The sequence below is a fragment of the Cottoperca gobio genome, chromosome 1 (genome assembly GCF_900634415.1).
Source record: "Cottoperca gobio chromosome 1, fCotGob3.1, whole genome shotgun sequence".
Lineage (NCBI taxonomy): Eukaryota > Metazoa > Chordata > Actinopteri > Perciformes > Bovichtidae > Cottoperca > Cottoperca gobio.
Window position 1 is genome coordinate 1,702,817 of NC_041355.1, and position 25,597 is coordinate 1,728,413.

At 40.4% G+C, this 25,597-nt stretch overlaps 1 pseudogene; it reads right to left on the reverse strand.

The window, feature by feature from the left end:
• Positions 1-291: 291 nt before the first annotated feature.
• LOC115007024 (zinc finger protein 658-like) lies at positions 292-18,865 on the reverse strand (annotated as a pseudogene).
• Between the last annotated feature and the right edge of the window lie 6,732 nt (positions 18,866-25,597).

A 25,597-nucleotide genomic window follows, 5' to 3' on the forward strand; every position in this document is an offset into this window, starting at 1 on the left:
ATTTGACATGTATATTTACTTTTAACATAAAAAAACATGATATGCTTATATGAAATGATGCAGCACTATACTACTAATCTACCCAGTAGTATACAAAGTATCTAATGTGCTACTTCATGCACCACTGCCAAATGCTTAACAGTAAGAAAAGGGTGAAGTGTGTGTTGATATATTATTATTAGTGTGTATGTTAATATATTCCGTTGTGGTTGGAGTAAAAGCCGATCCTTTGTTTTGGAAAAGATAAACTGACAACGTAACCTTTGGGTCAAAAATAGTAAAACAAGCAGGAAAGTTCCAAACTTTTTATTTGTTATATTGTTCAATGATCCTAGATGCCTCAGACTAAAGGTTCTCCAGGCAATCAGCTTAAGTCACTGTAATATATTTACTTTCCAGTTTATAGTCTCAGACTGTTGTGAACTCTCAGGTGACATTATCATTAATTTACCACTAACAGCTGTTGCTTTGGTCGCCCTAATGTTTTTTTTGGAGGTTTTGGCTTCTTGTCGTGAATCGTTAGATGCTTTCGATACCCTTGAGAGTAATAGAAACACTTGCCACATTTCTCACAGGTATACGGTTTCTCCCCGGTGTGAACTCGCAGGTGGACCTTCAGAACAGATGCTTTGGAGTAGCTTTTACCGCAGATTGAGCAGAGGTGAGGCCGCTCGCCGGTGTGAGTCTGGAGGTGCATGTTGAGGTTGTAGGATTTTGAAAATGCCCTCCCGCACTGATCACAGTGGAAATTCTTTTCTCCAGTGTGTGTCAACTCGTGTTGTTTAAGTGAAGCTGCCGTGAGAAAACTCTTCCCGCACTCTGAACAGAGGAAAGGTGAATCTCCTTCCGAGTGAACGCGCTTATGTATTTTAAAATAATATTCGTTTTTGAACGTCTTGCTACAGTCAGGACACTCGTAAGGGTTTCTGTGACTCTGACGGTGTTCCTCCAGCTGTTGCTTCTGAGGGAAGTCCATGCCACACTTTTCACACACGTGAACTGTTGCAGGAGCTTCTTCAGGCCGACTCTTCTCTTGAACTAATGTCCAGTTTGGTAACTCTCCTGTGAGAAAAAACAAAGGCATTTAAAGTCATTCTGCATGGTTAAGGTCACACCAGCATTTATAAGATATTAATATTTCACTGTGAAATCAATTCATATCAATGAAATCACTGCAATCAGTGGATGACTGCAGTTCTCCTGAGAACATGAACAGAGCGTTCCTCAAATAAAGACAAAGGAGCGTCTTGTTGCCTCTGACCTTTGTGGACTTTCATGTGTGTTTTGAGGTTTCCGCTCTGCGTGAATCCTCTTCCACATATGAAGCACTTGAAAGGTCTTTTCCCCGAGTGAATCACAAGGTGTCGTCGCAGAGAGGTGTTAAGAGAGAAAACTCTTCCGCAGGTCGGACAGTCGTAGTTCTTCCTCAGTCTGCGAGGCCCCTGGCATTGTTTTGGCCCCTCAGATGGCTTTTCCTGAGGCTGTTTGTGGCAGCTGCTGTGTTCAGGTTGTTCAGGCCGTCTTAAAATTCTGTCTAAAAAAAGGGGGAAAAAACACAAGGTAGTGCACAAATAATGGCATTTTCCAAGGAACATTTAGGTGCTCCAATAGTAGAATCGTGCGGGTCGAAAATGGCATCACATTTGATGAAGAGCACATTATGACTTCTTTAGGACTAGAAACTCAAAGTTCAGGACTTGGGACTTGACTTGAGACTTACTTGTGTCTTGTAAAACAATGACTTGGCCCTCCTTTTGGAATTTGAACAACACGATAGACCAGAGTCTTGATTATAAATGTATAAGAGGTGTGTGTGTGTTTACAAGAAAGACATAATACCACCACAGTCGAACTCACCTGTATGTGCTGTCCTGTGATCCTGCTCTGTGTTCTTCATGGTGAGTCTCGCTCAGGTGCATCTTCTCTGACGTGGTGTTGTGTGTGAGGGCTGTGGGGAGGGAAGTCCCACAAGGCCTGGGGGGGGCTGCTCCGCCGCACAGCTCTCTTCAAAGTGCTCCTGATCCTGTGACTATGACAGGTTTTTAATCACCACCACTTGAATAGTAATAGGGTTTCATTTCATTGTCAACCAAAGTTGCTCACTAGTATTTATGATATTAGCAATTAGCTAACGTTTCGACCCCCCGTTTAAGCTACAGCTGTTAATCAACAATAACAAATAACAGTCCCGACAGGTTCTCTATCACGATAAGATAAGACGTTAAATCTGCTGCAAACACCAGCCCCGCGTGTGTAACACCTGCTATCTAAGCTAGCTAACGTTCACCAACCGTTACCAACGGACAATAACGAGTTTGACCAACCTCCGCATTGATGTTTCCCTCAGGTAAAAAGTAACGTTGGTCGCTCGGCAGAAGTTTATTCAAATTACTTGGCAATATTTTTTACTTATCTCTCATTTTCATACTCAAAACGTTCAAACAATGTGGGAAATTAATCCCCGCTAACCAATAAGTTAAGTTTAATAAGCGTTTGGATCTGATACAATTTTTGGCTAGCGTTACAGTAGTGTCGGAACTTCCGGTTGGCTTTTGAAACCACAATAAAAGCCCCACTAATAGAGCTCATTTAAATACAGCGTGTTACATTCATGCACCTCTTAAATCCTTTAAATCTACCGTATTTCTACTGTTTATTTCTATTATTTATTGTGTTTTGTATGTTTATGCTGATACAATTTTTGGCTAGCGTTACAGTAGTGTCGGAACTTCCGGTTGGCTTTTGAAACCACAATAAAAGCCCCACTAATAGAGCTCATTTAAATACAGCGTGTTACATTCTTATACTTATGCACCGCTTAAATCCTTTAAATCTACCGTATTTCTACTGTTTATTTCTATTATTTATTGTGTTTTGCATGTTTATGCTGATGCACTTTGCCTTAGTGTCTGAAATGTGCAATATATAAATAACTTTGCTTATATTGGAGGTCGTTTTCTACAGCCTTTTCGCAAACACACGTGACTCACATATCACATAAAATAATACTTAGGCCTACTTAGCAATCACTCATTCTTAAAATATAGACGTGTATTATATTCACGTCAGCTATATTGTGCCTAACGCCATACTTGTAATTTATTTGAGTTTTTAGTGTAAATGTTATGCTACATTATACTTCTACTCCACTACAGGGAAATATTGTACTTTGTTACTGGAATACATTTATTTGACACGTATTGTTACTTTAATAAAAAAAGCTTAATGCAGAACTATTACACTAATCTACCCAGCAGTATAAAAAGTCTCCGCTTTGATAAACTGCAACATTAAAATGCTCTTACATGTATTCATAAGTGATTAAAAAAAAAAAGATAATGTAATAATACAACACTTTGAAAAGAGCTTTATGGGTACTTTTATCTTTGACACTTTAAGTACATTATGATAATACTTTTACTTAAGTAACATTTTCAATTCAGAACTTTTACTTGTAATGGAGAATTTTCAAACCACTTCTAATACTTCACCATCTGAGTTCTTCTTGCACCACTGCCTAGTATAAAGTGTTTGTTTATAGATTATTATTAGTAGTATTATTGTGTACGTGAAGATTTTCTGTTGTGGTTGGAGTAAAAGCCAATCCTTTGTTGGGGAAAGATGAACTTAAACATACAATATGGGTCAAAAACAGTAAAACCAGCAAAGAAGTTCCAGACGTTCTATTTTTTGATGATCCTAAATGCATCCTGCTGAAGGTTTTTCAGACACGTTGGACTGGCAAGACTAGGGGGGGATGCCTCAGGACCCCCCTGGAGGAACAGGAGGACATCATTTGAGCCGACTGTACACCATACTACATGTTACTACTATCATATTGCTCGAACAATAACTTCAGTCCCTTGAAAGATTACAGTAATAGGTGGTAAAACTAATATATTTACTTTCCAGTTTATAGTCTCAGACTGTTGTGAACTCTCAGGTGACATTATCATTAATTTACCACTAACAGCTGTTGCTTTGGTCGCCCTAATGTTTTTTTTGGAGGTTTTGGCTTCTTGTCGTGAATCGTTAGATGCTTTCGATACCCTTGAGAGTAATAGAAACACTTGCCACATTTCTCACAGGTATACGGTTTCTCCCCGGTGTGAACTCGCAGGTGGACCTTCAGAACAGATGCTTTGGAGTAGCTTTTACCGCAGATTGAGCAGAGGTGAGGCCGCTCGCCGGTGTGAGTCTGGAGGTGCATGTTGAGGTTGTAGGATTTTGAAAATGCCCTCCCGCACTGATCACAGTGGAAACTCTTTTCTCCAGTGTGTGTCAACTCGTGTTGTTTAAGTGAAGCTGCCGTGAGAAAACTCTCACTGTGACATTGTTACGGTCACACCAACATTTACAAGACTGATATTTCATTGCGTAAGTGGATTTGCCTCAGTGAGCAAAGTAGATCCACATAAAACATTTTGCTTTTAGGCCGTGTAGCACCAAGAAGATTCACAGAAAAACCAGAGCGTTCCTCAAATAAAGACAAAGGAGCGTCTTGTTGCCTCTGACCTTTGTGGACTTTCATGTGTGTTTTGAGGTTTCCGCTCTGCGTGAATCCTCTTCCACATATGAAGCACTTGAAAGGTCTTTTCCCCGAGTGAATCACAAGGTGTCGACGCAGAGCGGTGTTAAGAGAGAAAACTCTTCCGCAGGTCGGACAGTCGTAGTTCTTCCTCAGTTCTTCTTTTCTTATATAAATACAAACGTGATCTGCATTGAAGTAAAATCATGTACTTTGAGTTTATTCCATATTTTCCTCTCTTTACTATTATGTAAACACACAGTACTGCATCTTCTTTCCCTTAAATGTGTCAGGATGTAAAAGTCACAAAACGTTGCCGTCGTGTTTAGTTTCAGGCTTTCTGTCTGAATTTCCAGATGGACAGTAGATTGCTTATAACTCAGAGTGGTTGAATTATAACAACAAGAAAGTGCAAAGTCATGATTATAAATGTGTAAGAGTTTCATGTGTTCACAAAGAAACACATCATCACTTCAGTCAAACTCACCTGTAGGTGCTGTGATCCTGCTGTGTTCTTCATGGTGAGTTACCTCTGGAGCCGTGTCGCTCAGGTGCATCTCCTCTGACGTGGTGTTGTGTGTGAGGGCTGTGGGGAGCCTGAGCTCAGAGGACGGTGAGCCAGAGGAAGACCCCCAAGGCCAGGGGGGCTGCTCCGCCGCACAGCTCTCTTCAAAGTGCTCCTGATTCCTGTGATTATGACAGGTTTTTAATCATCACCACGTGTCTAATTATAGAAACAAACTCAAACCGTTTTTCATACTTACATTTTTTCTTTAACAGAATGATTAAAAAGGACAACATCTCAAAACATTAGCACTATATATTGATTCTGTGATTGATACACAATGTGAAGCAGATGTCTAGTACAAGTGGATTTACAGCACCACCTACTGACAGTTTGAACAGTAACCTCCACTCAATTCAGCCACTTTCTTACAGCAACATGTGAATCCGTTGCTTCCATCGTCTTGTCCACTTTTATTCTGGCAGGTCAAGGTATCACTTACCGTCGTGCCCCTGAGAGGGCACCTGCTGGAGCAGTGTAAGCCTGGTGGGCCTCTCCTGTGTGATCTCGCGTGTGGTTCTCCAGTCCCTTTGAGGTCTGGAAACCTTTCTCACACTGAGCACTGGAAGGGCTTCAGGAACCTCGTGGCCAGCTTTGTGTTCTTTTAATTTCTGGATTTACATGAAGCTTTTGCCACATTGTGAGCAGGGAAATGGTTTCTTTGATTCATGGACTTGTTTCAAATGTTCATCTAGAAGTTGTTTCTCTGAGAATTGTGTCCAACACAAATGACAAACGCAGGTTTCCCTGGATGATTGCGCCTCGTCAGGTTGAGGGATACGTTCCTCTAATGCTGCCATGTTGGTGAATTTCACTATTGGAAGAAAATAAAAATAAAAATTCACAATTCTTACTAGATGGTGGTCGCTTAAAGTGAAGATAATCACACAACTCTGCAGTTCCCCTCAGCTCTACGGAGGGTTTTAGCTCCTTTTAGCTCACATTTATGTATTTGTACAAGCAGTGACACTACAACAACAGTTAGCATGAGACACTAGTAGAGACGGATTGAGGCTAGCTAGGTTTAGGGTTGCCATATAAGAGGACAGAAGTAAGCAATCTAAGCTGTCAGATATAGAGCCCCATAATGACTGGTCTGGCAAATATCCCTAAAAACATTCAACTTCGTTTTAAAATTTATTCCACAAGGATTACTATTAACTATGTTATCTATACAATATATATATATGGATCCGTTTTCTCTTCAGAGCAACACAATACTTTTAATACACACTGTAGGAATGCTCTAATAGGACTTTGTTTTTGTCAGATAAATATCTAGTGACCATAATTGAAGTAATTAAAGCGGCAGTAATATTGATTGATATATAATAGTAAAACAATGACAGGCACAATGGGTACTTCTGATACTTTAAGAAAAGCTGTGTAGCAATACTCTGTTACAAGTACAAGTCCTGTATTCAAACTTTACTCAAGTAAAAGTACAAAAGTATTAGCATCAAAATATATTTAAAGTACCAAAAGTAAAAGTACTCACTATGCAGAATGGTACATTTCATAATAACATTGAATTATAATTACTGGTGCATTATTGTGTTTACTTTAATGTTGCAGCTGCTAAAGGTGGAGCTCATTGTAATTACTGTATTAACTGCTGGGTAATTTATTCTATAAAAATAATAATAATAATTAAAAATAATTTATTTGTTGATACTGAACTGGTGCTGAGCTGAAAATGAGTAATAATTCAATGATAATTACTTTTCTGATGATGTAGTATTACAAACATTTAACCAGCTTTGAAATAAAACCAAACTCATCCATCCTGTCATTTCTGTTCATGCCGCACAGGTAGGTTTGACAACCACAGATGGTGTAATAGCACCACTGCCAAGGTGTGATGTATTTGTTTGTTAGTATTTCACTTACTTAACCAGTTTTACAAATTAACTGTTTGACAATGAAGTGAAACTAAATCTTAGTCCTACTCACCCCTGAAGGCTTGAAGAAAGGAGACGGTTTCCTCCTTCAGTGAACAGCAGGCAGTCATCTTGGATCTATGCTATCGTACTCAAGTGATCAATCAACAATCAATAATCAAAAAGTCAACAGAAGCCTCTCAAGCATGTAGGCAGTATGTTCCGAACACTCAAACTTTAAAAACAATATATGAGTACTATGGAAACTAAATATGATTTTGTCTTACAACACTGAATCAAAATCAGTGTTATTGCATTTTTTACATTGTTTAACAGACAAATAAAAACCTCTTCAAATTAATATAAATTAAGTAGAGAATAAAATAACAAATTGACAAAAGAAATAACCCGAAAATCTGAAAAAGATAAATTAGCAACAGTACAGTCAAACAGTTTTTAGAATCACTTAATAAGTAGAATGGAGATCAAAGTGTAGACTGAGCTATTCACCACATCGTGTGGAGGATCAAACATCTGGATCGTCAATAAGAAAAGATGGATGGAGGTGAATCCTTCTGCATTTCAGGTTCTAAAGATTGTTTTCACTTTGACATTAATTGCATCCGCTGTGGTTAAATATTGTAATAAGAGAAAGAATATAAAAAATCCAAGGGGGGTAAATATTTTCTGAACGCTCAGTGCACAAGTGGAACATGGACGCACAGTCTTCAGACAGATTTTGGGGAGAAATGTGAGAATTAGTTTGAAATATACTCTTAATTCAGATCAACAACGAAGAAGTTGATTTAATGCCGCAGGATTGGTTCAAGTCAGGCCTCCTTACATGATTGGTGGAGTTTTTGTGTAGTATGTCAGAGCTGAGTGGAGAGAATCTGTCTTACTACAAATGTCATTATGTCAGGATACGTTATGTCAAATGTAGAAAAACAACCCAGACAGGTTTCTGAAAATGTCTGTATTCCATCGACATGGATTTTAAAATAACAATGATATTGTGCATACTTTCTTTAACATTAAGTATTAGTATTTGGCATGCAGGATACAAAGGCACTCAAATTGTACAGATGGACTACTGGAGAAAACATAAAAGCATGGGTACAAAACATGACACAAGAGAAACAACACAGTAAACTTCCACATGTTTCTTGGCAACCCACACTGACTCTGTCACGCATATTTTTCAGACACAGTAATCGTCTCTGCTGAATGAGGTGGGAGGAATGGAAGAAAGAAGAACAGGAAAGAAGCGCAATTTACTGTAATATCCTTAAACACAGCTAACAACTAAAGATTCATCAATAGACCAACTGTTAAATGTCCAGCCTGGCCAGTTGTTTCGGTCTCCCGAGCTGTCTGGTCGGGCCGATGCGTTTTCCAGCATGTGTGCGCTGATGCTGCCGCAGACCCTGGCGGTAAATGAAGCTCTTCCCACACTCTCCACACTCGTAGGGTCTCTCTCCGGTGTGCAGCCTGTGGTGCACCTTCAGTTCCTCAGCTCTGGAGTAGCCTTTCCCGCAGACACTACAAATGAACGGTCTGTCTTTAATGTGCGTCTGATAATGTGCAGTTAGGTACGAGTTTATCCGAAACGTCTTCCCGCAGATGGAACAAGCGAACGGCCTCTCCCCGGAGTGCTGCATCTCAGTGCAGCTTGAGAGAGGAAGCTGTGTGGAAACCTCGGCCGCACTGCGAGCAGAGGAATGGTTTCTCCCCGGTATGGATGCGCTGGTGAATTTGTATGTAGCTCTCGTTGATGAACTTCTTGCCACAGTCGGGACACGAGTAGGGCTTCGCCTTGATGTGGGTTTTCATATGCTCTTCCAGCTTTTCTTTTTCATTGAACTGAATGCCACAGCGGCGGCAGAAGAGAAGCTGTGATGCGCCGTGCTCGGCCTCGTCAGATTCACCAGCTGTTTCTGTGTGCGTAGTAATGTGATGTGCCTGTAAAGCTGAATGACTCTCACACTCTGTTCCACATTCCAGGCAGCGCAGGGATGATCTGATCCTGGACTCCCCCGGCAGAGACTTTAAGTATTCAGAGAGTTCTGATGCCATGGGGTGCACGTCTTCGTCATAATCCACAGAGCCCTTACGACCTTCACAGACAAAAGGAGAAAAAATTATGTTTTACTCTTAAACCTTTGCATCCTTTAGGAATTCAGTTTTACTTCACTTGTGGTTTACATTGAGCCAAGTATATATTACTTATGTCACCATTAGTTAGTTTATTTGGACAAGGTTTGAAAAAACGTTGCAGACTGTTGTTGCTGCATTGCTCTGTGTACAATGATGCAATAAGAAAAGGTCAATTATTCAACATATGTTTATGGTATCGCCATAGTGATGTTTTTTAAATAAATCTAGGCACTATATACAAAACAATACCAGTCATCTATACAAAATGCCAAACTCAGGATACATGTTTTTGGTATCTTTGGTAGGAATAATTTTAAAATCAAGTTTAAAAAAAATATATGTTTCTTATATTTGCATGTATGGGAGATATGTAAATGATTAGGTATGATTCAGCAGTCTGCCACAGCTCTCACCTAAGTGGACTTTGTAGTGTGTTTTGAGGTTTCCCTTCTGGTTGAAACCCCGACCACAGATGGAGCAACAGTACGGTTTCTCTCCCGTGTGGATCAGCTCGTGCCTCTCCAGCTTGTATGCATGAGGGAACTCTTTGAGACACACTGAGCAGTGATACTCCATCTTCTCTTTGGGCTTCTTCAGGAGCTCAGGAGGTATTTCTATTGGAACACGAACCATCTTTCTGCCTGGGCGCTTCTTCCCTATGAGGGGAGAACAACAGTGGAATTAAAAGGTCAGGTTTTTAACCTAACGCTTACAAAATGAGCTTGTAGACTTATCAAAGGGAAATAATAAGCAGCAGTTGTTGACATGTTTTTGCTGCAGGCTAAGTAATAGCTGCTGCATTTCCGCGCAGCACCACCCTTAAGCGATGCGCATTACAGCTGCAGTTACTTCTTCTTCATGGCTGCTGCTTTCTTTGTGTGTACACATTTAGATGTGTTGTTGTTTGCCGTGTTTGAAGATAATACAGAGAATTAGGCTTGTTTCTGTGTTCACACGCTCGGCCAACGGAGCGGATTCTGATCGAACACAAAGAGCCACGACAGTCGACGATGCTTCACATACGCATGTTGCTGCAAAGAAGCTTCAGATTCTAAAACATGGTTAGATACATCTTTAAGATTAGTGTGACCATTTCAGTATCCAACCAAATGTGAAATTATCGTTATATATATAAACATTTATATATAGATTTGTATATTTATTGTAATAATTAGCACATGAATTATTGAGTTATGGCCACTTTGATCATCCAAATCTAATCTTTGAGTCCAAATGGATGTTTGTGTCACGTTTGAAGAAATTCCCTCAGGGCGTTCCTGAGATTATGCCTTCACGAGGAAGGGACTGTCCGGATGAGCCAGAGTCCTTCTGTTTCTGAACACAACTATTGCAGACGCGGAGGCATAAAAACATTTCCCCTGTTTTTAAGAAGCATCGAAGGCCTCTTTCAATCCCTTGACTAGCTTGAGATAAGACTCATCGGCGTGTCTACGTCTTAACTGTAGCGGTGAAACAGGTTTGACTGGAACTACTGATGCTGATCATCAAAGACGCTTTGTGTTCTTCTGTGATGCGTCTCGTGTCGATGAGTGACGCTGGGAAAAGCCTAACATTTGTAGATTAATATAATAGTTCCTCATAGTTCATGTCAAAGGTGTAACCACTGTTATTAATCCACGCACCAGGTTACTTAACTGCAGGCAGCCATGCAGAAGTACTTTAACTATGATCTACATTATGAGACCATAAGGTAACCATGAGATAACCATGAGATAACCATGAGGTAATCTATAACCATGAGGTAACCTATAACCATGAGATAACCATGAGGTAATCTATAACCATGAGATAACCATGAGGTAATCTATAACCATGAGGTAACCTATAACCATGAGATAACCATGAGGTAATCTATAACCATGAGATAACCATGAGGTAATCTATAACCATGAGGTTACCATGAGGTAACCTATAACCATGAGATAACCATGAGATAACCATGAGGTAATCGATAACCATGAGGTAACCATGAGGTAACCTATAACCATGAGATAACCATGAGATAACCATAAGGTAATCTATAACCATGAGGTTACCATGAGGTAACCTATAACCATGAGATAACCATGAGGTAATCTATAACCATGAGATAACCATGAGGTAATCTATAACCATGAGGTTACCATGAGGTAACCTATAACCATGAGATAACCATGAGATAACCATGAGGTAATCGATAACCATGAGGTAACCATGAGGTAACCTATAACCATGAGATAACCATGAGGTAACCTATAACCATGAGATAACCATGAGGTAATCGATAACCATGAGGTAACCTATAACCATGAGGATAACCATGAGGTAATCGATAACCATGAGATAACCATGAGGTAACCTATAACCATGAGATAACCATGAGGTAATCGATAACCATGAGGTAACCGATAACCATGAGATAACCATGAGGTAATCTATAACCATGAGATAACCATGAGGTAATCTATAACCATGAGATAACCATGAGGTAATCTATAACCATGAGGTAACCATGAGGTAATCTATAACCATGAGATAACCATAAGGTAATCTATAACCATGAGGTAACCATGAGGTAACCATAAGGTAGCCATGAGGTAATCTATAACCATGAGATAACCATAATAAACCATGAGATAACCATGAGGTAACCATGAGATAATCTATAACCATGAGGTAACCATAATAAACCATGAGATAACCATGAGGTAACCATAAGGTAGCCATGAGGTAATCTATAACCATGAGATAACCATAATAAACCATGAGATAACCATGAGGTAACCATGAGATAATCTATAACCATGAGGTAACCATAATAAACCATGAGATAACCATGAGGTAACCATGAGATAATCTATAACCATGAGGTAACCTATAACCATGAGGTAACCATAAAGTAACCATGAGATAATCTATAACCATGAGGTAACCTATAACCATGAGATAACCATAAGGTAATCTATAACCATGAGATAACCATGAGGTAATCTATAACCATGAGATAACCATAAGGTAACCTATAACCATGAGGTAACCATGAGGTAAACTATAACCATGAGATAACCATGAGGTAATCTATAACCATGAGATAACCATAAGGTAACCTATAACCATGAGATAACCATAAGGTAATCTATAACCATGAGGTAATCTATAACCATGAGATAACCATAAGGTAACCTATAACCATGAGGTAACCATGAGGTAAACTATAACCATGAGATAACCATGAGGTAATCTATAACCATGAGATAACCATAAGGTAACCTATAACCATGAGATAACCATAAGGTAACCTATAACCATGAGATAACCATAAGGTAACCTATAACCATGAGATAACCATAAGGTAACCTATAACCATGAGGTAATTTATAACCATGAGGTAAACATGAGGTAAACATGAGATAACCATGAGATAACCATAAGGTAATTTATAACCATGAGGTAACCATGAGGTAAACTATAACCATGAGATAACCATAATAAACCATGAGGTAAACATGAGGTAACATGGTACAAGACAATTTAAACACATTCATCTTTTCTTTTCTAAATCAATTATGTGTGCAGGATTAGCTGCAGCTGCTCAGTTATGACCATTTTATTTTCTCTTACCAGCAGAAACACTTGTGTGTTTTCCTTCTCCTTCAGCAGACAGTTTGGTATCTTTCCTTCTTCTGTAAGGTCGCTTTGCTGGTAAAAAAAAAAAAAAATTGGTTTATTGCTTTAGTCTTATACATAAAACTGATGTTAGACTATCATGTGAATGGGTTGGATATCGAGAACTGGTTCAAAATTAGATTTCATATTTCTGAGGACCGATGATTTGTTAGGAAGTCTTTCAATTCAGCTCATTAATCTCTGAAGGTGAAGTTTGCACATGTATAGTGTTGACATTATAACTAATCAGAGATGGGATCTAAGAGAGGCTGAAGCTCAACCAAACTTCACGACACGAGTGGTTTTCAATAGAAAATACACGGGGAAATGTTGTCACATGTAGTTGTCAACATTTAAAACATATCCACATCACAAATATCCATCTTTATGTCTTTATGTCGACCTACTTTTATTTTCTTCATCAAACAATATGCAATGAACCAGAATCAGAGAGCGAAACGATATCTAACCAGACTTCTTGTCTTACCAGCAACCCGACGGACAGTTTTGGGGTTTATTTCTTCCGATTCCACGACGGTCGGGACATTTCTCTTTCTCCGGGTACGCCTTGATACTACAACAAAACAATAACATGGAAAATTATCATTTTTAGAAGCGTAAACATGGATTCATTTGTTTGGCATAAAGATGAAGAACACTCACTTCCTGGTTCGGCCTCTTCAGCCGACAACAGTGGAGCTTTTGAAACTTTTCTTCTGCCCCTTCTTTTGACTTTGTGACAAAGAGGCAGCAGAAATTTTTTTTAGATTGATGCCGAATACCAGGTTACAATAAAACATTGTGTATTAAAATGAAAATCTTCCCTCACCAGGACTTGCAGGAACTTCTTTCTCCGCGTCCGAGACGTCCAATGACGCCACCGTTATTTCCGGAACCTTCTTCTTCCTTTTGTGTCTCTTTCCTGGTAACGTGTGAGAAAAACCACACATAGCTAAGTCACAACTGTTATTTACAACCTGTACACTTTTCATTGTTCGTTGGACTTGTGTTTACCACGATATAAGGGCGAGACAGCTGCCATCTTTACTACTCTCTCTTTTTCCTCCCCTTCTTCCCTTTCTTCATCTTCCCCCACAACTTCCATGATGAGCGTTGGACTACTGCTGTCTCTCTGGTTTTGGCCTTGCAGATGAGACTCGGACAGGACGACACCCTGTGATCATAATCATTAAAAACCATCAGAATCTTGCTGTGCACGGCTTAAGCTGGCAAGAGATAAAAAGAAACATGGGAAGAAATGCTGCTATTGCCTTCAAGAAGATCAACATGCAAACGAAAAAATGCCGATGCAATAAAATGTTTTACATATCTCCATATAAATTATAAGACGTTTACAACCCAAGTGCAAAAGAACTACTGGAACCAGACTACATGGTGTTTGGGTTGTGCAGAACAATGAAATTATTCAGGAGATGTATGCGTGTAAATGATTAAGTCTGGTGACCAGTCCACCTGTATGCCGACTGGGAAGTGCAGCGGACTCTTTCAAGGTACACAAAGAAACGGTTCAATTTGTATTTGTTGCAAAAAATAATGAAGAATTTGGCTGGTGATGAATCTGCTTCTGTTCAATTGTGGAAATCTCTGATGTTGTCACTCGTTGAGATACCGTTTTGGTGGGAGAGCTCAAAATGAGAGCGACCTTTTAAAAATCTCCTCGGGATAAAGTGCAGTTTGCCATGAAGATAACTGACAGAGCTGAAGGATTGTTTAATACTCGTGTGCTCCTGGGACTAAATGTTTCCTGGAACAAATATGCAAACACTCTGTATCTGGTTCTAAGTTGGTGTTATGCTAAAATAAAATAATGTTAATGGCTGTAATACAAAGTATTCTGTGGAAGTAAAGTCGGCAGATTTAAACTCTTCTTCATCCCTAAACAAAGCTCTGATTTAACAAACACACTCTGCAGGGACATCAGTCAAAATGACATGTTGAGGTCTTCAGGGACAATGTATTTACTAAAACTCATTGTTTTCAAGACGTTTCCATGAAGTCACGTTTAGCTGTAGCTGCTTTGCACTAACTCAACCGTAGTGTCCTTCTGGAGCTTGTATATGTGGTGCTGTTGAACTGTTATATATGCTTTATATGCAGCCAGAGGTTTCAAGAGACATGAAGGGGACAGACCTTATATATGCTTATATATAAATTGACTCTGAAGACAAATTACCTTGCTAGGCTGAGGACTTTCTCTGCAGTCAGAGCCTCGGTTTGGACTGTTTTCTGTAAATAAATCAAGATAGTTAGCTCAGATAAGAGATATTTGTATTCAACATTAGTTCATTCATCAGTTTGAACTGTAGTTTATGCATTCAGTCATAACTTAAACGGCTCATTAACAACGTGAACAGAATTATAAAAGGAAAACAAAAGAACTAAGACATTTAAAAAAGGTTTGTTTTGGAAATACTTCATTATATCTGGTTAATTCCCAGTTAATGTCTTCTATTTTTAACGGCTACTTATAATACGCTTTACCAAATAAACCTTTATGAATCACTTACTGGCATCCCATTCAACAACTTCTCCATCAGAGTTGATTAAACCACCAATTTCTTCATCTTGTTCCTCCTCCTCCTCCTCCTCCTCCTCCCCTGCCTGCAGTCTGACAGTCAGATGGAGCGTTTGGTCCTCTAAGTTTGCAGATGCCATCTTGAGTCCGTGTGACATCAGGGGCGTACGTTCAGGAGAATCCTGAATTCAGAACATTAAGTCATTCGCTTCCTGCAGAGAAGCGACTACAATCTGCAGTTTTATTATTTCAAAATAAGGGCTTCATGCCGGAGCTTTTTTATCTATTTTTTCCTAAACCTCTACATTTTCACTGTGATCCACCAAACTCTCCTAACTGCACAAACTTGTTTTAAATTGCTTATTTCAGTCTGATTAAAGGACGAGGTCCACGTCCCTGAGGTGTGATCATTAGCATAATCTACCGCTCCGTTTGTGGACAAGTTTCGGACGGAGCTTCAAGTCTTGTCTATCCGTCTATCCTAGGTCTTCCCACTACTGTGGGCGGGGGGGAAAGGGAGCCCTCTGGCCAGCGGCGCTCCCTCAGAGAGCATTGTGTCGCTCATCTCTGTCCCTCTCTCAGTCCTGACTACTACATGAAGGGATCAGGTGGAAGATTAACACATATTTTTGTGATGCGGATTGGCTCCCGTAACTTGATAAGCGTTGAGTCAATATGTTTGGCCTAACAAATAGCCTGATTGTTTTGTTTGTAATATAACTACAGGCGCCTCCCCTTGTGACAACTTAGACGGCTTGTTCTATTTTCGGAAAGCATGTGAACATGGGCAGGTGCACATTTCTTTTTTTTATATATAATTAATTTAGGCTACCAGGTAGTGCAATCCGTGAACTGTGGCTGATTCAGTTCATCTAGAGATAACGTGCATATTTCATTTCACCATTGGTTGAGGAGGAGGTAAAGACTTTCTTTGCTTGACTACAGTTCTACTAGAGAGACATTTATTTTCTTATTACTAATGTTTGCAGAGTGTTATGAGTTTCTACCAAACAAAGATGTTTTACATACTGTTTGGCAAAGTGCTGATCTTTTGGTCTCTTCTGCTTCTGTTGTCAAAGATGTGCTTTGTTTTCCGTCGAGGCTCTGCTCCTGAACACAACACTCATGCCCTGCATGAGTTCTCTGATGGGAGTTCATGTTCCTTTTGTGGCTGCCGGTCGTCTCACGTACTGAGCAGGAGAAGGGTTTCTCTCCTGTGTTATTGCACTGACGCACAGTCACATTTCCCGGCGTTTTTCCACGTATACAGGAAATCCTAGGTTTCTCATCTGAGACCATGTGCACGTGCCGCCCCTCTGTGGCAGAGGAGCTCTGCCCATAGAGAGCAGGGCCTCCAGACTGCTCCGAACATTTCTCCACCGAATACTCCCTCTGCTGTGTCTTTTCTCCGTACGAAATGGAGCTCTCCTCCCCGCAGGCTTTGATGTCGGGATGACAAGAGTGTATGGAAGTATCCTCTTTCTCTCCCTCTGAGCTGAAGCTCTCATCTGTGTTTAACATTACAAAAGGAAAACAAAAATGTGAAAAATCCCAATTGAGCAATGTTTTGTGTATGTCATCTCGTAAGGTGATGCAGATATTTAAGATTTCACACTCACGATTTTCACTCACAGTCCAGCTTTCCTCTTCCTCTTTGATGATTACTCGAATGTCTGGTGTCTCACAATCATAGTCGGGGCTTGCTGGTGCTTTTTCAGAAACATGGTTTTGGTTTTCATAGTTTTCATTTAGACTGAGTGACAATGGTTCTTGGAGTTCAGGATCCTGTTAAGGAATAAAAGACAGAGACAAAAATGCTCAGTAATCAACAAATGCATTAAGATGTGTTGCCACCACGAGTGTAGTGCAGCAGTAATTAATGAAAAACGCTAAACAATAAAACAAGATTCATCTGGCGGTTTATGAAACTAAATAATACCCAGTTGGCCCCTTATAGCTCAATACGTTTTTTTATATTTGGGTCAAGTGAGACGAGTAACACATGCACGACAGCAGAATAAGACAACTTCCCATTATTACAACTTGGGTGTGATCATATATCATTTCAAGAATGTGCGCCACATAGTCAGTCCTGCAGTTTCTCATTAAATGTGTAAACTAATGATGTCTAATGTAAACCTTGTAGACAGCGGCGCACGGGTTTAAAACAATGCAAAATAAGGTAGTGAAATCCTGCACTGTGTTAATCATAAAAGCAATGTTTGTCATAGAGGCGTTCGATTCAAAATATGAAGCAACGATATCTTTATACTCCAGCCACAGGCTGTAGTCAATCTAAAAAGTAGTCACATTACCGCCAGAGGGTCTAATCCGGCCCGCGGGATGACTTTGCAAAGTGTAAGTTGTAACACACATGTGTAAATGATAAACTAATACTATTATTGAAATTGCACCTTTTCTTCTTAAGAAATGTCAGGTTGTTCATAATGTTTTGTAAAATGATCAAATTTGAACATTTTCAGAATGTATTTGTACTTTTTTGCACTAAAACGAAGGGAAACATTTGGAGTTGTTGTTATTTACAGGTTATTATGCTGTGATGTTACTGGTCCGGCCCACTTGAGATCACATTGTGCTGCATGTGGCCCCTGAACTAACATGAGTTTGACAATTTGACAAAGTTTTGGCAATCGAGAAAATATTTGGGAGATTAATCAGTAAGGAATCACAGAAAAACAATGAAAAAAGTTTTTTACATTTTGAAATGTACATTTATGAAGAAAAACTAATTGCCACTATTATTATATAATTAATTCTAAAAAAATATATTTCATATATATTATATCTATGGCAAAATAAAAAGGTGTGGAAATGAAAGAGCAGTTCGTGTTTATGTCTCTTTCTGGATGTAGTGATTGACATTATGAATCTTTGACCTTCTTTCAATAATTATCCTTTACGTCCCAATACAATATGCCATGACATGTGGAATAGAGACAACATTTCTTTTAAATAGTGCACCGTGAGCAATGTGTCTGATGTTTTCTTCACCAACACATAACATATAAAAAGCCTGTGTACCTGACAGTCAGGGGCAGCGCATAGATAAGTTTTATACTGAAAGCAACGCGCGTGAGTTTAATAACAAACGTCACTAGCTAACTAGCTAGCAATCAAGCTATTCTAACTATATTATAAGCTGTTGTGTAATGTAGGAGCAACAGGGGGTTATATTTAAAACCAATGTCACCCCAGTCGACCCACAATACTTCTAATTCATCTACATGCCAGGTTAACGAGCTGCATCTACCTAGCTAGTTAACTATAACAGTTAAGCTATATCCAACATCCCAGCAAACGACAGTTAGCTGTACAATAATAGCCGAAATGTAAGCTCCGTTACCTCAAACATAATGCGATGTGGTCGCCGAGTTTGAAGGATGTCATAAGAAAACCAGGGTGAAAAGTGAAGTAAGCTAAATTGTTGCGTTATTGTGGATGACAGCAGCCCGCCATGAACTAACCGCTACTGTCTGCTAGGCCACTTCTTCTTCTTCTTCTTCTTGTTTTGTTTTTTTACCTCCCGTAACGGCACAAGCTCGAAAGATCATATCGCCACCTACTGGATGGTACAGTATTACAGTAAAAATACTTTTATCTTTATTTTTTTTATGTACTCACCAACTCAACATAATGAATTTGAATAGAAAACATGCATAATAATAATGAAGATCATTAAAAAAAAGGGATAAATAAACTTAATAAATACATTTTAAAAGTATACATTATTCTTTATTAAAGATTTCATCATACAATTTGATACTCTTAAGGTTGCGAAGGTTGAAGTCACCAGCCACAGTAAACATAGTGTCCGGCGGTCTCGTGTTTGTTGATGACGTCATGAAGCAGCCCCAGTGCAGTCGTGGCGGGATGTAAAAAGTCTAAATAAACACTGCACTGAACTCCCTGGGCAGGTAGAAGGGTCTGCATTTCACCATCAACAGTTCAATGTTAGCCGAACACTGTCTTTCAACATCCTTTACGTCCGAGCACCATCTGTTGTTCACGTAGACACAGACGCTGCCGCCTCTGGTCTTCCCAGAGGACTCCGTACGGTCCCCGCGGAAGACAGAATGTGTTCCAAGCTGGATGGTAGAGACATGTCTAGCCATTGATCTTTGATTTAGGTCACACACTAAATCCAAATCCATCGTAAAACGGTAACAATCACCATGAATAAAATGGAAGTTTCACAGACAGAGGTGATGCCGGAGTTGGGAACGAACGATGTTCGTCCACTCATTGAAGTCTGTTCCCCCATCTCACTGAGACTAGGATCACACCTGATAACACATACACCCCTGCTGCTCTCTCCACAGCCTACTCCTTCACCCACTCACCCAGACCAACTGGCAGAGAAGTGTCTGGTCTGCTGATCTCCCCCAAATAACCTCTCCGTAACCACGCTTCACATCTCTGGTCATTTTTTCATATCTTACTCTCTCCCTTCTCCTTATCTAACAAACCTATCACCCTAAATACTGTACCTGTCGGCCATAACCTTCGCTCTTTCTCTTACCTCAACTGTCCACTCGGCCCTTCCTTCACCTGACTCCTTCTCACTCATGCTTGACAACTCTGCCACAGACACTCTCCTCTCTACTCTGTTCTCTCTGGACTCCCTCTGTTCTCTCATCTTGCAGCAGGTTCACCAGTCCCCTCTTACTTCCTGTTTGGATGACTCAGTATGTGGTGACAGAACCATCCTACGTTCAGCTGAAAGAAAATGGTTGAAATCAAAACACCCTGACAACCTCCTGACCTTTCAAACTCTTCTCTCTTCATTCTCTTCCTCTATTTCTGAAGCAAAAAGCGCTTTCTTCCAACAAAAATTTAATTATCTTTCTCCAACCCCAAGGAACTCTATTCTAGCTTCTTCACCCTCCTCGACCCACACTCTCCTTCTTCCCTCCTACAATCTCACGTTGTCAACCACTTTGTAAAAAAAAATAGATGACATCTGCTCTTCATTTTCCAACTTACCGACTGACATCAGCTGCTCACCGTCCACATCACTTCCCCCCACTCTAACTTCTTTCGCCCACCTCTCTCCTAATGAAATTCTAACCCTTGTTATTTCTGCCCGCCCTACCACCTCTGGACCCTATCCCCTCTCACCTTCTCCAGTCTATGGCTCCTGACTTCCCTCCTCTTTCTTTTCTGATCCATCTCATCAACACTTCCTTAACAACTGGTTGCTTTCCAAAGAATATTAAAGAAACCCACACTCGAAATTTCTGAAGTGAACAACTACAGACCTGTCCCTCTTCTCACATTTCTTTCCAAAACACTTGAACGTGCAGTCTTTAATCAACTCTTGTCTTACCTTCACCAGAACAACCTTCTTGATCCGCACTAATCTGGTTTCAAAGCAGCCACTCAACTGAGACTGGCCTCCTCGCTGTTACTGAGGAACTTCACATTGCTAGATCAGCCTCTCTCTCCTCTGGTGTCATCCTTCCGGACCTTTCTGCTGCGTTCGAAACAGTGAACCACCAGATTGTTCTCTACACTCTCCAAGAAATGGGATTCTCAGGCTATGCTTTCTCCCTGCTCAAATCCTACCTACAGGACAGCACCTACAGGCTAACTTGGAGAGGGTCTCTGTCGGACCCTCGTCAACTCACCACTGGGGTTCCTCAGGGTTCCGTCCTGGGTCCCCTCCTCTTTTCTCTGTACACCAACTTACTCAGCTCTGTCATTCACTCTCATGTCTTCTACTATCACAGCTATGCAGATGACACTCAACTGATTCTGTCTTTTCCCAGATCTGAAACCAAGGTGCAGTCACAGATCTCGGCTTGTTTGGTGGACATCTCTCAGTGGATGGCCGCACACCACTTAAAACTCAACCTTGACAAGACCGAACAGCTTTTCCTTCTGGGGAACGGCTCTCCCTTCCAAGACCTTACCATCAACATCGGCTCCTGGGTTGTTTCCCCGACTCGGACTGCAAGGAATCTGGGTGTGACACTGGACGACCAACTGTCCTTCAGATCCAACATCGCTGCAACAACCTGCTCCTGCAGACACACTTTGTACAACATCAGGAGGATACGTCCCCGACTGACTCAGAATGTGATGCAGGTTCTTGTCCAGGCTCTTGTCATCTCATTTGGCTTATTTGAAGCTATTGTACTGCATTTAAATAATTAAACCAATTTGAAGCTAATGTGCTTGCAAGATTCTTGTTGTTGATCTGAGTTGTATCCTAATTATTGTTTGCACTTATTGTAAGTCGCTTTGGACAAAATCGTCTGCTAAATTAACTGTAATGTAATGTATCAAATATAACAGCACAATGATCTGACAGATAAGCATCAATTATTTCCATATTGCAGATCAGAAAACCAGACGCTAACACTACTGTCAGCTGAGGGCCTAGGTTGTGAGTAGATCCGGTGGAAAGCAGAGCAAGGTTTAAAGACTCAACCAGATGCATAAATTAACAAGAGGCTTAGCAGGACAGCGGACATGAATATTAAAATTTCCAAGAATCAGAAGTTGATGGGAAATGTGTTTAAGACGAAGTCTGCAAATTGGGTGACAAAGTCCTATTTTTGGGGAACGATACACAAGAGAAATTAAGAGGGGATTGACCCAACATCCTTTAATTAATTGCACCTCGAAGCTTGGGAAATGTTCAGCTTTCAGTATATGGCGGTTAAAATGTTTCTTAAACACAGCGGTTACACCCCTGCCACGGCTGGAGGGTCTAGGTGTTCTGAAAAAGTTACAATCGTTGGAACAGAGTTCAACAAGTGGAGCGAGATCACCAGTGTTAAGCCAGATTTCTGTCACCAGTAAGAAATAAGCAAGAGGATAAAAGTCTTATTGGATATGGATCTTGCATTGATGAGAGCCACTTTTACTGGGATATCAGTATAATCCGACAACAGTTTGCACCACAGAGGGTGGAGATTCTAGAGACGACACTGCCACATTTTCCAGAGAGAGCTTTGCGGGGAGCCCGCATCACTGAGGTCTGGTATCTGGGATAATCATTCGGAGAAAGGCATACCTGATCTCACAGGAGTGCCTTAGAATGGAATGTGATTTTTAAATTGATGGTTTGAATTCTGATTCTTTCACTTTCTACTGCAGATGTAATTTTGGATGTGTTCTTTGTTTTGTTTTTCAAAGGCAGTTTGCATCCAAAAAAAAAAATCAAAGTTCATCACCACCCCTCGCCCCATTCTTTAATAAAAAGTATTAAATCAATCTACGCTCTGAGAGGGCTAAAAAGCCTCTCAACCAGCGGTGCTGGTCTACCAGCTAGTTCCCATTAATGATGCTGGTCCATCAGCATGCTACTGCTGGTGAAGCTGAATTACCATTTTAGCTCATTTCTCTGTACATAAATATGCAGCCAGTACTTACATGGCCGTGTAGTTGTAACTTCTTTGATTGTGTATTTCTATGTATAAAATAACTGAAATACAAGAGAACTGAAATAGAAATTAGGCGAGAGATATAAAGGAGATCTTTAAGGGAAGTAAATACATTTATTGTAATTACTTGGCATGAAATACAACACATACCATTATCTCCATGTTCATACAAATGCATTTACAAAAAAAATCAAAACTGAAAAAACAAATAAGAATATATTAATGAACGTTAACATTTGATCGGATTACATTTTTATTTATCACAATATGTTTGCACCATTTAGAAAGAACTTACTTGATAGCATCTCTTCAAGACAATGTTTACACACATTCATTATTTACAAACCGTAAAATGTGATGCACCATTCTACCATGGTAACAAACATGTGTGATATGAATACGTTCTCTTTAAGCTTCTATATCTTCTGGCCTTTCCAGCAATATGTTCTGTCACAGTCGGTCTTCAAACAATGTGCAGCAGTATAACACATTATGTGAACAGTGTTGCTACAATCATCCATGCTCAGTGTCATCGTTGTTGAATTAAGAAGTTTCATACAATGCAGTAACATTCATCTGGTTAACAGTTTGTTCATCATTGTCAGTTACATTAACTTTCCCCTTAAAAAGGTCCAGTGTGTAGAACTTAGTGGCATCTAGCGGTGAGGTTGCAGGTGCAACTAACTGAATACTCCTCCGCTCACCTCCTTTTCCAAGTGTTGAGAGAACCTACAGTGGCTTCTGGTAACATAAAAACAGGAAAGACCCTTTCTGGAGCCAGAGTTTGGTCTGTCTGTTCTGGGATACTAAAGAGGCAACATGGAGGACACGCTCCTCATGTAGATATGAAGGGCTCATTCTAATTTAATGAAAACACAACGATTCTTAGTTTCAGGTGATTATAGACAAAAGAAAACATAGTTATGAATACTATATTCCATTTCTGCCAATAGATCCCCCTGAATCCTAAAGCTGAGTTCTCCTGCTCGCGGAGCCGTGCAGGGACTGCCTGCATGTACCAGTATGCATTACACACGAGCTTCTGAAGCCCAGCATCCCACCAGCCATGTCCTCCATCACAGCTGCAAACTCCTTTTAGTTCCTCCTGTTACTCTTTAATCTCTGGACCCTCTGTGCCGCAGTGATGCAATATCCAATAACCCAAAACAGACGGATAATCTTCCTCTAACGAAGAAATAACCTCAGTGACCTCATTGCTGAGGTAGTGTTTAGAAATAGTGTGTGATCCAACACTTATTACAGAGTGTAACCCTGAAGTCAGGAGTGTCAAACTCATTTTAGTTCCTCCTGTTACTCTTTAATCTCTGGACCCTCTGTGCTGCAGTGATGCAGCTTTTCCCCCATGTGTGTTCTCATGTGGGCTTTCAAGTTATCATTACGCTGGAATTTCTTTTTGCATGTTTTACAAGAATATGGCTTCTCACCTGTGTGGGTTCTCATGTGGCGTGTCAAGTGAGTACTATCTCTGAAAGCTCTCCCACATGTTTTGCATGCAAACGGCTTCTCACCTGTGTGGGTTCTTATATGAGAGTCCAATGATGATTTCTGCGTGAATCCATTCCCACACATTTTGCAAGAATATGGCTTCTCCCCTGCTTGGATTCTCATGTGACTTTCTAGTTTTGATTTCGTCTGAAAGTCTTTTCCACATGTGTCACATTTGAAAGGCTGTTTACCTGTGTGAGTATCACAGTGCATCTCTGACAGGTTAGGGTTGACTACATTGTTACTGTGACTTGTGCTTTCGTGATGTAGACTCTGTTGATTTGGCTCTGCAGTTCTAGTTGAGCCTGAGTCTCCATGCTTGCCTCCTTTCTGATCTTGGCTCTCAGCTACGTGAGAGTTGTGAGAGAGGAGCTGGTGGTCACTTTCCTCATCAGTAGGAGTCAACATAAAGGTATCAGTCTCCTGCTTCAGTACAAGCTGCTCTCCCTCCTGACTGGTGCAGAGTTCCTCCTGCTCCTCTTTAATCTGTGGAGGCTCTGGGTCCTCTTGGTCCAGACTGGAGTTCCTCTCCTGAATACAGAGCTGCTGGTCAGAGAGGACCTCCTCCTCCTTACAGACATGTTGCTGTGGGAGCTCTGGAGGGACAGAGAACAAAAGGAATAGGATACTACTGCAGACATGCGAGCAAATTAGTACCAGTAACGTAATCTATTAAAACACAAGGGGTTAAATATACATACAATTCCTCCGTTTTGTGTTATTACGTTTTACTCACCTATCCTGTGTAACTTTATTTCGGGTTTCCAAACGACATCCAGCAGTCTGCGCTGACGATGGATCTCTGCCTCGTACTCGACGACAGCTTCTTGAAAACCTCCGAATATTTCTTCAGCAGCAGCATTTAGTCGCTCGTTGACAAACTCTCTCAAACACTCAACTGAAGACATTGTTGCTTAACTAAAAGTCAAATATTCATCCACGCAACGACTACAACCTCGTCTCACTGCTAGTTTCATACATCCAGAGAGCTGAGCTAACGCTAATAGTGCCTGTACTGTTTACTTCCGCTGCATGGCTTCTTCTTCTTCTTCTTCTTCGTTGGTTTTACGGCGGGTTGTAACCAGTGTTTAGATGAATGACCTCCACCTACTGTGTTGGAGGGTGGACTAGAATTATCTATCCCAGTGGTGGGCACACTTTTTGGCTCAGGGGCCACAATGAGTTTTAAAATTTGACGGGCCGGGCTAGTAGTAAATAGATGGAGAGTGTTTGTGTGAACTAATATACATTACAAGTAAAAGCCATTTTGGGAACAGTGCTGTTGACAGTGCATCAAAGTTTGGTGTCAGTTTGGTTGGGGCAATTCTCAGGACAGATCTGAGGTGT